At 35.6% G+C, this 14,224-nt stretch overlaps 1 protein-coding gene across 1 annotated transcript in view; it reads left to right on the forward strand.

Annotated features, from left to right (window-relative positions):
- Positions 1-14,224, forward strand: part of GBE1 (1,4-alpha-glucan branching enzyme 1) — a 297,215-nt gene that overhangs the window by 156,274 nt on the left and 126,717 nt on the right. The gene's annotated exons all lie outside the window — the stretch shown is intronic.

Consider the following 14,224-nt stretch of genomic DNA (forward strand, 5'->3'; position numbering starts at 1 on the left):
CTATTTAACATACATTGATTATATTGCCACTTAAAAGTTTAATGTGAGTTTTTTTTTATTATCTAAAAACCACTTTATCAGTTTGAATTAAATATAGAAAATTGCCTTTTAATTGAAAAATACATGTTGTTTTAAGTAGATTACTAAAAATACTTTATGTTTTGCTATCTTAATATACCCATGTTTTTGATTGCAGCAGGATCTTAATAGTATCATGTTTTTGATAGCAGTTAAACTATACGGAGAAGGCAATGGCACCCCACTCCAGTACTCTTGCCTGGAAAATCCCATGAACGGAGGAGCCTGGTAGGCTGCAGCCCATGGGGTCGCTAAGGGTCGGACACGACTGAGCGACTTCACTTTCATTTTTCCCTTTCATGCACTGGAGAAGGAAATGGCAACCCACTCCAGTATTCTTGCCTGGAGAATCCCAGGGGCGGCGGAGCCTGGTGGGCTGCCGTCTGTGGGGTCGCACAGAGTCGGACACGACTGAAGCGACTTAGCAGCAGTAGCAAACTATACGAACAACTAACATTAGTATGTAATATGTCAGGTTATGGTGCCAGGTGTTTTAGATATATTAGCTACATATTTTCTTTATTATGCACAACAACTCTACTTATATGTAGTAAGTACTATTGTTATGACCATCTTTCAGGTAATAAACTAAGGCTTAGTGCTGAAACAGTTTCTTAAGATTAAAACACATCTCTGACTTGCCATCTAATTAGAAGGATGTTTAAGTGATTAAATCTAAATTCCAAAATATGGTAAAACTTTTAAAAAATATGATCAGCTTGTATCCATTTTTTATCAAAAGTGAAAACATAATGAAAATATGTTTTCAGGTATATTAAAAGTGGCAGCGTGTCAAGTAATGTATAACTAACTAACTTTTTTATAATATTTCTGAAAGAATTTAATGAATTTTCTGTTGGATGTTACACCACAAATAAATAAGCACACATATGGAAAACCAAAAGAGTAGAAAAATGCTTCATCAAGTACTTGGATAAAATGAAAAATTCTAATTTTTGAACATAAATTAGATGACTTTTACATGGAAGAAGTTGTTTTGCTTCACTCTTAATATCAGGCGTTATTTTATATTTCATAGTCGTGTAGGAATCACTCATGTCAGATGAAGCAGCATAATATATGAGAAAAGACACAAGAGGCAGAGGCAGGTGGCAGGGTTCCAGGCCTAGTTTCACTCTGGTACAAATTAATCATTCTGGTTCTCAGGTTTTTCATTATAAAAGGAGGCAGAGTTTGGGGACTGATACAATTCCCTCCGTAAAGGTATTTTTATTTGTGTCATCTTATTGAACATTGCTTTTTATACTACAGATTTTATATAAAAAGTAAAAAAAGGACTGAACCTATGTTAATTCTATTATACAACTCTTAATTTCATTATTGAGTAAATCTTTTAAAAGTAGAATGTGGATGAGAAATACAATTAATGAAGCTTTCTGGTTCATATTTGGATGAGTACGTGTTGACTCTATCCTGTAGAACTGCGTCTTATGAAAGAAGTACACTAAATTGTTTTTATGTTTTGAAACAATTTTGGCGTGGAATTGAATCTTAAAAAGAAATACATTCAGTAGGTGGATTTCTATGTTATGATACTTTATTTTATTAAAATATTTATTATACTGTATTTTTTCTATATCTTGAGCTCTCAAAGTCCATTTAAAAGTTTTTTAAGGAAAAGGAATTATACATAACTGTCTTTAAAACTTTTCTGGTATTGAAATTAAGACGTTTTTAGCACTTTAATACTTATTTTCTGCTTAATTGAATTGACTATTAATCTTTATCAAGTGCTTACTTTTGGTAAATATAATGGATGATTTTAGTTTTTTTTCTTATGATTTTTTTTGGTTTTGTTGTATCATGTAGGCTTAGACTTTTGTAAATCTAGTTCCGTTCAAAATATATTTCTATGATTCAAATATTTTGTTTATTTCATGTCTAAATTCTCTAATTTTTTATAGAATTAGTATTTTCTATATAGATTTATGCTTTTAGTTACGACATCATTAAACAACATAGATAAATCCTACAAAGCCATATTTTTAAAAAGCTAAATCCAAATTCACCCAGATAATTCTATAGTATTTAGGTTTGTCAATTTATAACATGCTAAAGATTCCAGGATTTTTATCTTTGAATGATTTTCTCAATGCGTGCATGCTAAGTTGCTTCAGTCATGTTTGACTCTTTGCGACCCTATGGACTGTGGTCTGCCAGGCTGCTCTGTCCATGGGATTCTCCAGGCAAGAATATTGGAGTAGGTTGCCACGCTCTCCTACAGGGGATCTTTCTGACTCAGAGATCGAACCCACATCTCTTATGTCTCTTGTATAGGCAGGCTGGTTCTTTACCACTAGTGCCACCTGGGAAGCACATACTGTGGTGTAATTGATTAAAAACTTTATTGACAAAATTTACATTAGCCTGATGAAAATATATTACAGTTTTCTTTTTCTTTTACATTCTCTTCCTTCTATTCTGACTAGTTGGAAAGTGTTAGTCACTCAGTTGTGTTCGACTCTTTTTTTTTTTTTTTTTAATAAATTTATTTATTTTAGTTGGGGGCTAATTACTTTACAAATTTGTAATAGTTTTTGCCATACATTGACATGAATCAGCCATGGGTTTACATGTGTTCCCCTTCCTGGGCCCCCCACCCACCTCCCTCCCCATCCCATCCCTCTGGGTCATCCCATTGCCCCGGCCCTGAGCCCTTGTCTCATGCATTGAACATGGAATGGTGTTCTGTTTCACATATGATAATATACATGTTTCAATGCTATTCTCCCAGAACGTCCCACCCTCACCTTCTCCCTCAGAGTCCATAAAATTGTTCCGTGCATCTGTGTCTCTTATTCTGTCTCGCATATAGGGTTATCGTTACCATCTTTCAAATTCCATATATATGCATTAGTATACTGTATTGTTGTTTTTCTTTCTGGCTTACTTCACTCTGTATAATGGGCTCCAGTTTCATCCATCTCAGTAGAACCGATTCAAATGTATTTTTTTTAATGGCTGAGTAATATTCCATTGTGTATATGTACCACAGCTTCCTTATCCATTCGTCTGCTGATGGACATCTAGGTTGCTTCCATGTCCTGGCTATTGTAAACAGTGCTGCGATGAACATTGGGGTACACGCGTCTCTTTCAATTCTGGTTTCCTCGGTATATATGCCCAGCAGGGGGATTGCTGGGTCATATGGCAGTTCTTTTTTTTTTTTTTTTTCATGGTTTACTTATTTCTTTTTTTTTTTTTTCATCTTTTTATTTTTTATTTGTATTTATTTATTTTTTTAATACATTTATTTATTTTAGTTGGGGGATAATTACTTTACAATATTGTAATAGTTTTTGCCATACATTGACATGAATCAGCCATGGGTTTACATGTGTTCCCCTTCCTGGACCCCCCATCCACCTCCCTCCCCATCCCATCCCTCTGGGTCATCCCATTGCCCCGGCCCTGAGCCCTTGTCTCATGCATCGAACATGGAATGGTGTTCTGTTTCACATATGATAATATACATGTTTCAATGCTATTCTCCCAGAACGTCCCACCCTCACCTTCTCCCTCAGAGTCCATAAAATTGTTCCATGCATCTGTGTCTCTTATTCTGACTCGCATATAGGGTTATCGTTACCATCTTTCAAATTCCATATATATGCATTAGTATACTGTATTGTTGTTTTTCTTTCTGGCTTACTTCACTCTGTATAATGGGCTCCAGTTTCATCCATCTCAGTAGAACCGATTCAAATGTATTTTTTTTAATGGCTGAGTAATATTCCATTGTGTATATGTGCCACAGCTTCCTTATCCATTCGTCTGCTGATGGACATCTAGGTTGCTTCCATGTCCTGGCTATTGTAAACAGTGCTGCGATGAACATTGGGGTACACGTGTCTCTTTCAATTCTGGTTTCCTCGGTGTATATGCCCAGCAGTGGGATTGCTGGGTCATATGGCAGTTCTATTCCCAGTTTTTTAAGGAATCTCCACACTGTTCTCCATAGTGGCTGTACTAGTTTGCATTCCCACCAACAGTGTAAGAGGGTTCCCTTTTCTCCACACCCTCTCCAGCATTTATTGCTTGTAGACTTTTGGATAGCAGCCATTCTGACTGGTGTGAAATGATACCTCATTGTGTGTTCGACTCTTAAAAAGCCATGGACTGTAACCCACCAGGCTCCTCTGTCCAGGGACTTCTCCAGGCAAGGATACTGGAGTGGGTTGCCATTCCCTTCTCCAGGAGATCTTCCCGACTCAGGGTTCAAACCCTGGTCCCCTGCATTGCAGGCAGATTCTTTATCGTCTGAGCCACCAGGGAAGCCCAATCTCACTATTTATAGCATATGTTATATAACATTGTTTTGGTGTAATGCAAAGACCGTTTTTATAATCAGCATTCATGATTAAAGTCCTTTGCTCTTTTGGTTGTTTATTGCTGCTTAACAAACCTGCTCAAAATGCAGTGACTCCAGATAAGGGCAATTGATTATTTTACTTTTAGATCTGCAACTGGGGCATAGGTCAGTGTGACATCTCTCCTCTTTTCCTTGTTATGGTCCTAGGTCTGGAAACAGACACAGCATCATTTTTACTATAAGTTATTGTCCAAACAGTTACGGATTTGTGGGCGTGTATCCTTTAATTTCACTGTTAGGAATATCACAGAGTTTTACGGTTAAATTTCACAAATTTCCACATCTAACACATGTTATCCATACACAGTAAATATGCCATTTCACAAATTCAAAAGAGATATATTAAAATAACTGTCTATGTGAAAATATTATTGTTGTGAAAATATTATTGTTTTTCTCAGCTATATTTCTGTGGTAGAGAGTTTGTCCGAAATAGGCAATTTTCAAAAAAATGTACTAATCAATATAAGAGTAATAATGTCATTTTTGTTAATTAGAAAATATAAAAAGGCATAGGAAATCCAGAATATAAATTATTATTCTTTATAAATACAAATAACATTATTTGTATGTGGCTGTACTTAATGAGTATTCTTTTCATGCATGTAGGGAAGGGAAAGTCGCTCAGTCGTGTCTGACTCTTTGTGACACCATGGTATAGTCCATGGAATTCTCCAGGCCAGAATACTAGAGTGGGTAGCCATTCCATTCTCCAGGGGATCTTCCCAATCCAGGGATCGAGCCCAAGTCTCTTGTATTGCAGGTAGACTCTTTACCTGCTGAGCCATGAGGGAAGCCCAAGAATATTGGCATGGGTAGCCTATCCCTTTTCCAGAGTATCTTCCTGAACCAGGAATCAAACCAGGGTCTCCTACATTGCAGGCAGATTCTTTACCAGCTGAGCTACATGTTTCATCCATATAATCACAGGAAAACCCAAACTTTTGCTATTACTATATACTTAGGATAGTGACTTGTTTATAATTTTCAGTTTGTTTCTTTTCCAGATGAAATCATAAATTATATTTATACTTCAAGTTTTAAAAGGTTATTTTTCACCCCTTATCTTTAATGTGTTATTATTATACTCCATTAAAAAGTAGATATAAAAAGGGTTCATGGTTAACCTATGATCCTAATAAGCTTCTTTTTTGAAAACTTGGAATAATTTTTGAAATTATCGTATTTACTGTTTGGAAAAGTTGATCTTATGTAGAATCAGTTTCTACAGAGATATGTTGCTGATGCTCATTTCATCCTGTCTATATGTCACAACCTGTCACCACTTATAATTTCTGATTCAAGTGCCATCATCAGAGTTCTCAGAATTAAATCTCTCACTCTGAGTAATACCAGAGATCCTGACTGTGCTATTTCATTACCTGCTATGAATAAATTTCCAATCAGGAGCTGCCCATGTTTTAATTTTCTGTCTATTCGGCTGAACTGCCTTCTAGCTCTGCTAAATTACTAATGACAGTTCATAACAGAGATTGGCTTGTTCTTTCTTTAGTTGGTAAAGAGAACTTCTTGATAAATCTGTCACCCATAAGTTTCAGAAGTTTCTAGAATGAGAAATAATGGATATCATTTAATGGTTTCAGTTTTAAATCTATTTTTTGCATATGTGTCTGGCACTATGTAAATGCACTTGATAAAATTACAAAGACAACTGCACATTTGTGGAGCTTAAACAATTATTATATCTTAACCTTTACTAAAGCACTAGATGAAAATAGTTTCTTAAGTATTTCCTTCAAAGATAAGATATGAATCTCAAAGGAGATAGCATAGTAGAGCTAATGTGCTTTTTTTTTCCCCCCAGAACCTTACATTTAGGTACAAAAGTAATGTAATCATATTTCTGTCAGCATGAGTTTGTAATGTGACAACTATTAGACAGGAAGACACTCTACTCTTATCTTGAGTTATTAGAGTTCCTTTCAGAAATAAAAGTGAATCTAGTTTGATCTTTTAGGGTCCTAACTACATAGAATAAAATAGCCTTTAGTGTAGACACTATAGTATTATTTGAGTCTTTTACTTCTTTTTAGGTCCTTTCCACAAGTTAGAATGTGGAAGGAAATTCATGGGCGCCATCTCTGCTGAGAGTGGATATTTGGATCTTAAATATTCTGTGATATCTTATGTGGTATTTCTTTTTTAATTTGTTAATGTACTGAATTGCATTAACTGATTTTGAATGTCAAGTCAATGTTGCATTTCAGAGATAAGGTCTCAGAAACATAGGTACTAAGATTCTAAACAAAAATTTGGCATGTATTTATATGATGTTTGTTGTTTAGTTACCAAATTGTGTCCAACTCTTTTGTAACCCCATGAACTGTAGCTTGCTAGGCTCCTCTGTCTATAGGATTTCCCATGAAAGAATAGTGGAATGGGTTGCCATTTCCTTCTCCAGAGAATCTTCCTGACCCAGGGATCGAACCTGCATCTCCTGCATGCATATTTTGCGTTATAAGCATATTCTTTACCGCTGAGCCACCAGAGAATCCCATTTTTATGATATTACATCATGACTAAATCAGTTATTAATAATAAATCTTAATTTAAGAATTACTGTGCATTGATATATTAATTAATGAGTATATGACATGATGACTAGCAGGATATATAAAAGCTATGCATCCAGGACATGAATGCAAATCTCTAATTTTTTTTTTTTTTAAGAAAACTTTAAAGTTGCATGCTATTCTGTGATTTTTTTTTTAAAAAGCAAAGAACAAAAAGCCATAGACCATCAAGTGAAATGATTGCTCTTTTTTTTTAATAATAAAAATGGCCACAATTACACAGAAAAACAGCATGAAGAAGGTAAATGTGTTCAGCTACTGTTAAAAACAGGTATCTGAAAAAGTTTTAGCTTTAGATAGGATGCATTGATAGATATATATGCTTGAAATTTCTGCGCATATGCTTATCAGGAGTTAGGGAATAAACAAATATAAAAAATAACTCCCTTCAGGGTATAGGTGACATTTTTAGCAACTAATTTGAAATAGCTGCTTTCAAAGAAAGTTTAGCTATGGGGAAATCATTTTGGGGCAAAATATCAAGAAAAAATTTCCATCTTTGTGATTTTATTGCCACACATGATTTCAGTCATAAAGAAAGTTTGATGTGTATACACATGAATCTTGGAGCATTTTTTGCCAAGCTTCTAAAATTGTTCCAATTTTAGTTTATCTTAAACCCTTTGGTTATAATTATAAATATAAATGAATCACCTTGCAGTTAATTGGCAAAACCACTTGACTAACTTCAGGGAAAATGAAATATATAAGCCAGATTTCATGAAAGATGGTAGATAGTGGAATGAGTTGGAAGAAATAAGTTTTATAATTTAATACGGACAGCCATTGATTTTCTTTCATTTATGTCTATGTAATATCACATAGATATATCTATTTTAGTGAGCTATTATAGCCAGGATAAGCATTAAAATCACATACCAAGGTGGTTTTAAGTTTAACCAGATCTTGACTATTTTATCTTTATTTTAAAGTTAGTTTCTTTTTGTGTATTTATTAACATATTAGTAACGTTGTATATATTTATGCTGAAAAGTAAATATGTACATGGAGGAGTGTGCTCAAAAGTTATTACTGATAAAGCACACAGTCAAAAAAGTTTACAGGTAATTGCTTAGATAAATTAAGGTTAACATCAAAGATTTTTTTTAAGCAAAAGAAACTTTTTTTCTGATCAATTTATTCATAAATTTATTGAATGATTTTTTTAAATAAACTTCCGAAGTATATACCCTATGTCCTATCTTTAAGGAGACAATGGTTTTCATATATTTTATTAATATTTAGCACAAAACCCTAAATGAAAGTATATATTTAATTTCTTGGGATAGGTTCAGAACATTTAGTATTTTTTAAAATTGAAGTAACACAATATTGTTTTAGACAAATACCTGTCCTGTTCACTATAAAAAGCAAATTATGGATGGTTTAAAGACAATTTTGGACATGAATTTAGCAAACAGCTAGCTGTTCCAAAGGGAATCAGGCAATTGAAAGTAAACAATAACTTATGCAGCCTATTCATTAAGAATATTAAAATTTCACAGAATTATTTTTAATAATGCTGGATGTCCCATAAAAATTCTTTCTGTTTTCTTCTTTTATACTATTTTTTCTCTTCTTTTTCGTAACTCTTCCTTATTTCACCTTGATTAAGGAAACTGGTTAAATGTACTATTTCAAAGAAGGTAGAGTCAGATTCAAAATGCAGACAGACTAATTCTCTTTTGTACAAGAGATTAAGAAAGTTGCTGTATCAATCTAATCTGTCTGGATTTGAGTTTGAATGGTAGAAATATAACTTCTCTCACAGGGTTTATGAGATTATTCAGCTTCGCAGAAAGGTTTCCATTGATGCAGAGCACAGCACTGGAGTAAGGATTTACAGTCTTTGTATAAACTTTGTGCCTGGTATTATCTGCCTCGTTTATTCCCACAAGTCTAAAATTTAAGTACACAGGGATATCCTGAAAATATCTTGAGTATTTAGGTCTTACTCATAACACTCACCTTCTTAAATGCAAACTCACTCTAATATAGGACTGTTCTTGGTAATTTATCTTAAATTTGAAAATGTTGAGCATGGCTCTAAAAGCAGCTTTTTAAACTTCAGACATGGGTACATGCTTGTGAAAATGGTCTGAAAGTCCCTATTCAATGGTTGTTCATTTAAGTCTGGGAACTTTCTCAAGTCATTGATAATATCTGGGTTTTTCTTATGACCTTTTTAAACAAGCAGGTGCAATGTGAAAAAAAAATCAATTTTTCTGTTTTTACCTGTGTGTACCAAAACAACTTGTTTAAGCATGTCTCTTTTCTAGGTTATGGACTAGCAGTTTTGAAGTTACAAAGAGGTATTTCATGGTTTCCTAGCTGAATGATTTCCTTAGTGTAATGCTGCTGATAAATAACCCATGTAATAGCGAGCCAATTATTTTCAGAAAGTATAGGTAGCTCTTAAAATTTTGGAAGGACACATATTTATCAGCAACATAAAAATTATTTATTTTTTGAGGGTCTCCCCCACTGCCATTCATTTGGATCAGTGATCAGACATATTTTTCTCTAACTTATGAATTTCCCATCCACATTTTGTGATGGTGAGATATCTCTATTTGGTCTTCACTTTTTCTTCTTTGTCTTTCACTGTTAGTAAGACAAGCCATCAGCATCAGGATTTCTTTCTTTGTCTCTTTCCAGCTTAAAATATGTCCCCAAGATTAGACCTTTTCCCAAGTAGCATTTCAAATTTCTCTCTTCTAGAAGTGTTAGTAAAACTCAAGGGAAGTTATAGTTGACATTTTCTCTTAGTTCTTTTGGAAACGAAACAGTGTAACAGTCAACTTTTCTAAGACATAAGCCTATTCTTAGCACTGTGTAGAGATGGCAAATGAGGCCAACTAGCTCTCTAATGGGTCACCTGGTCTGTGTAAGCAATGATGATCATGATGATTATGAAAATGAAAAGAAAGTGTTAGTCACTCAGTCATGTCTGACTCTTTGTGACCCCATGAACTGTAGTCTGCCAGTCTCCTCTGTCCATGGAATTCTCCAGGCAAGAATACTAGAGTCCACATACCATGAACCTACTTAAAGTGTGCAGTTCCAGTAGCCTTGAGTCTAGCCACAGAGCTGTGCAACCATGACCATAATCAATTCTAGAAAAATTTTATTACCCCTAAAAGAAACCGTTTACCTGTTAGTGTGTGTGTATGTGTGTGTGTGTGCTCAGTAGCATCTGACTCGTTACAACTCCATGGACAAACTGTGGTCAGCCTGGCTTCTTCATCTGTGGGATTTCCCAGGCAAGAATACTGGAGTGGGTGGCCATTTCCTTCTGCAGGGGATCTTCCCAACCCAGGGATCATACCTGGGTCTCTTGCATTGCAGGTGGATCTTTACAACTGAGCCAGCAGGGAAGTGCATTATGATTAGAGTGGTAGCCTTTATGAAGGGTCATTCAATTTGGAGGCATTAGGTGCCGTGCATACCTTATTGAACTTTCTTCTCTGACCACCTGATATACAGTGTCTCCTCCCATCTTTTGCCATTTCCTATCTTCTGTCCCTGCCTCATTTTCTCTATTGCACTTACCACCATTTTGCATTTGAAAAAGATTGTGATAACTTGTTAAATTTTTGAATTTAGTGATATATTTGTTGTTTATGTATTAAATGTGGAAGCAAAGTTAATAATTTATTGTTTCCTATAGATTACATTTTAAGTAAAGCACTATCTGTCTCTTAAACTTTTCAATATCAAATTTTCTTGCCATGAAAGTGACACTGCAAAGTGTCAGTTTGGTAGGGTTACCTATTCTTTGGGCTTCCCTGGTGGCTCAGACAGTAAAGAATCTGCCTGCAGTGTGGGAGACTTGGGTTCAGTTTCTGGGTCAGGAAGATCCCCTGGAGGAGGAAATGACAGCCCACTCCAGTATTCTTGCCTGGAGAATCCCATTAACGGAGGAGCCTGGCAGGCTACAGTCCATGGGGTCCCAAAGAGGCAGACATGACTGAGCACAGCACAGCACACCTACTCTTTAGAACTCTATTCACTGAAGAAAGCTGTCAATGATACTTCCAGCCACAATGATGATGATAATAATAAATACGAATTATAGTGTAGATATAAAAGATCTGACATAAGTGATTTTAGAATTAAATGACCTTTATCTCTCTGATCTCAAACCAAGCTGTTTAACACTTGAATCTGAGTTTCATATATGAAGAGCTCATAATAATAATAATATTATTTATGTGCCACAGAGTAGTTGTTTAAACTATATAAAATAACATCATTGGAAATGCATAACATACTATATGTAGAACATTCTGAAGAGTTTAGAGTTGTACTTTCAGATTTTTACTAAAGGTGAAAGCAGATCTCAAGTCACAAACCAACCATACCTCAGTCACTACTGAGGGAAGGAGACCAGCTGGCAGTCTTGGCAACGCGTAACAAATAGGTCCTATTTGAAGGAACTGCCGCTTCCAAGCTCCTGATGATTATTACCATGTGAGAATGTGGCCTGTGAGGCCATATCTTCCAGTTCTTTGAGTAAAGTCAGAAGCCCATATTTTATATGAAATATTCCCATTTTTAAATGTCTGCAATTACTTTATCTTTTCGAAGTTATTGTGCAGACTAAGCGAACAAAAATTAGGGGTTGATAACAATCTCTGGGCCTCCAGGGCTATCTGTGGACTCTGAGATGGGCCTTAGGTTGAGAGAGTATCAAATTCTGTGAAACCTCCAAAATTAAGTAGTAAATTAGATACTGAGTCAGATATGATAATAACACATTACAGTTTAAACACAACATTGTAATTCAGCTCTCTTTGCATTAGCAATGGTGATTTTATAGATCTAAAATTGTAGTGTGATACTGTTACTCAGCAGAATTATGTTAGCATCTCTTTGATTTTAAGTAGCCAATGAATCGATAAAATAAGTGCCTTTTAAGATCAAGTTCAATAAATCAAAATTCACATTCACTGAAGAAATGGACAAAGTTAAAATTCAGTAGCCTTTTTTGTTTTAATTGCTTCTAGGTTTTAAGTAATTTCTTTTAAAATATATAAATGTAGTTATTGACTTTTGGAGGAATTATAGAGAATGGGTAGAGGCCTACTGGGTTGTAGTACTATTTCCACCACTTAGCATGTAACCAAATCCAGGTTAGTTAACATTTCTAAGTTTGATTTCCTTATCTGTAAAATAAAATTCTAATTGTATCTCCTTTGTGTGACTGTAAAGATTTAGTGACACACTAAATGCTAACAGAGTTTGCTAAGAGAACGCACTGGTCATAGCAAATACCCTCTTCCAACAACACCAGAGATGAATCTACACATGGACATCATCAGATGGTCAGTTACAAAACCAGATTGATTATATTCTTTGCAACTGAAGATGGAGAAACTTATATAAAAGGCAAAAATAAGAGCAGGAGCTAACTGTGGCTTAGATCATGAACTCCTTATTGCAAAATTCAGACTTAAATTGAAGAAAGTAGGGAAAACCACTAGGCTATTCAGGTGTTGCCTAAATCAAATCCCTTATGATTATACTGTGGAAGTGATAAATAGATTCAAGGAATTAGATCTGATAGAGTGCCTGAGGAACTATGGACAGAGGTTCCTAACATTGTACAGGAGGCAGTGATCAAGACCATCTCCAAGAAAAAGAAATGCAAAAAGGCAAAAGGGTTGTCTGAGGAGGCCTTACAAATAGCTGAGAAAAAAAGAGAAGTGAAAGGCGAAGGAGAAAAGGAAAGACATACTTCTCTGAATGCAGAGTTCCAAAGAACAGCAGGGAGAGATAAGAAAGCCTTCCCAAGTGATCAATGCAAAGAAATAGAGGAAAACAATAGAATGGGAAAGACCAGATATCTCTTCAAGAAAATTAGAGATACCAAGGTAATATTTCTTGCAAAAAGTGAGAGTGAAAGTCACTCAGTCCTGTCCACTCTTTGCGACCCCATGAACTATACAATCTGTGGAATGCTCCAGGCCAGAATACTGAAATGGATAGCCTTTTCCTTCTCCAGGGGATCTTCCCAACCCAGGGATTGAACTCAGGCCTCCCATGTTGCAGGCAGATTTTTACCATCTGAGCCACAAGGGTAGCCCATTTCATGCAAAGATGGGCACAACAAAGGACAGACATGGTATGGACCTAGCAGAAGATACTAAGAAGAGGTGGTAAGAATACACAGAAGAATTATAAAAAAAAGATCTTATTGACCTGGATAACTGTGGTGGTGATCACTCACCTAGAGCCAGACGTCCTGGAGTGAAGTCAAATGGGCCTTAGGAAGAATCACTACGAACAAAGCTAATAGAGGTGATGGAATTCCACCTGAACTATTTCAAATCCTGAAAGATGATGTTGTGAAAGTGCTGCACTCAATATGCCAGCAAATTTGGAAAACTCAGCAGTGGCCACAGGACTGGAAAAGGTCAGTTTTCATTCCAATCCCAAAGAAAAGCAATCCTAAAGAATATTGAAACTACCACACAATTGCACTCATTTCACAGGCTAGCAAAATAATGCTCAAAGTTCTTCCAAGCTAGAATTCAACAGTACACGAACCGAGAACTTCCAGATGTACAAACTGGATTTAGAAAAGGCAGAGGAACTAGAAGTCAAATTGCCAACATCCATTGGATCATAGAAAAAGCAAGAGAATTCCAGAAAAACATCTACTTCTGCTTCATTGACTATGTTAAAGCCTTTGACTGTGTGGATCACAACCAACTGTGGAAAAGTCAAGAGATGGAAATACCAGACAACCTTACCTGCCTCCTGAGAAATACGTATGCAGGTCAAGAAGCAACAGTTAGAACCACACATGGAACAATGGATTGGTTCCAAATTAGGGAAGGAGTATGTCAAGGCTGTATATTGTCACCCTATTTAACTTATATGCAGACTACATCATGTGAAATGCCGGGCTGGATGAAGCACAAGCTGGAGTCAGGTTTGCTGGGAGAAATATCAATAACCTTAGGAATGCAGATGACACTACCCTTATGGCAGAGAGCAAAGGGGAACTAAAGAGCCTCTTGATGAAGTTGAAAGAGGAGATTGAAAAAGCTGGCTTAAAACTCAGTATTCAAAAAGTTAAGATTATGGCATCTGGTCCCATCGCTTCGTGGCAGATAGATTGGGAAACAATGGAAACAGTGACAGATTTTGT

Source organism: Giraffa tippelskirchi, chromosome 2 (assembly GCF_054371585.1).
Source record: "Giraffa tippelskirchi isolate mGirTip1 chromosome 2, T2T-mGirTip1v1.2.pri, whole genome shotgun sequence".
In the NCBI taxonomy this organism is placed as follows: domain Eukaryota; kingdom Metazoa; phylum Chordata; class Mammalia; order Artiodactyla; family Giraffidae; genus Giraffa; species Giraffa tippelskirchi.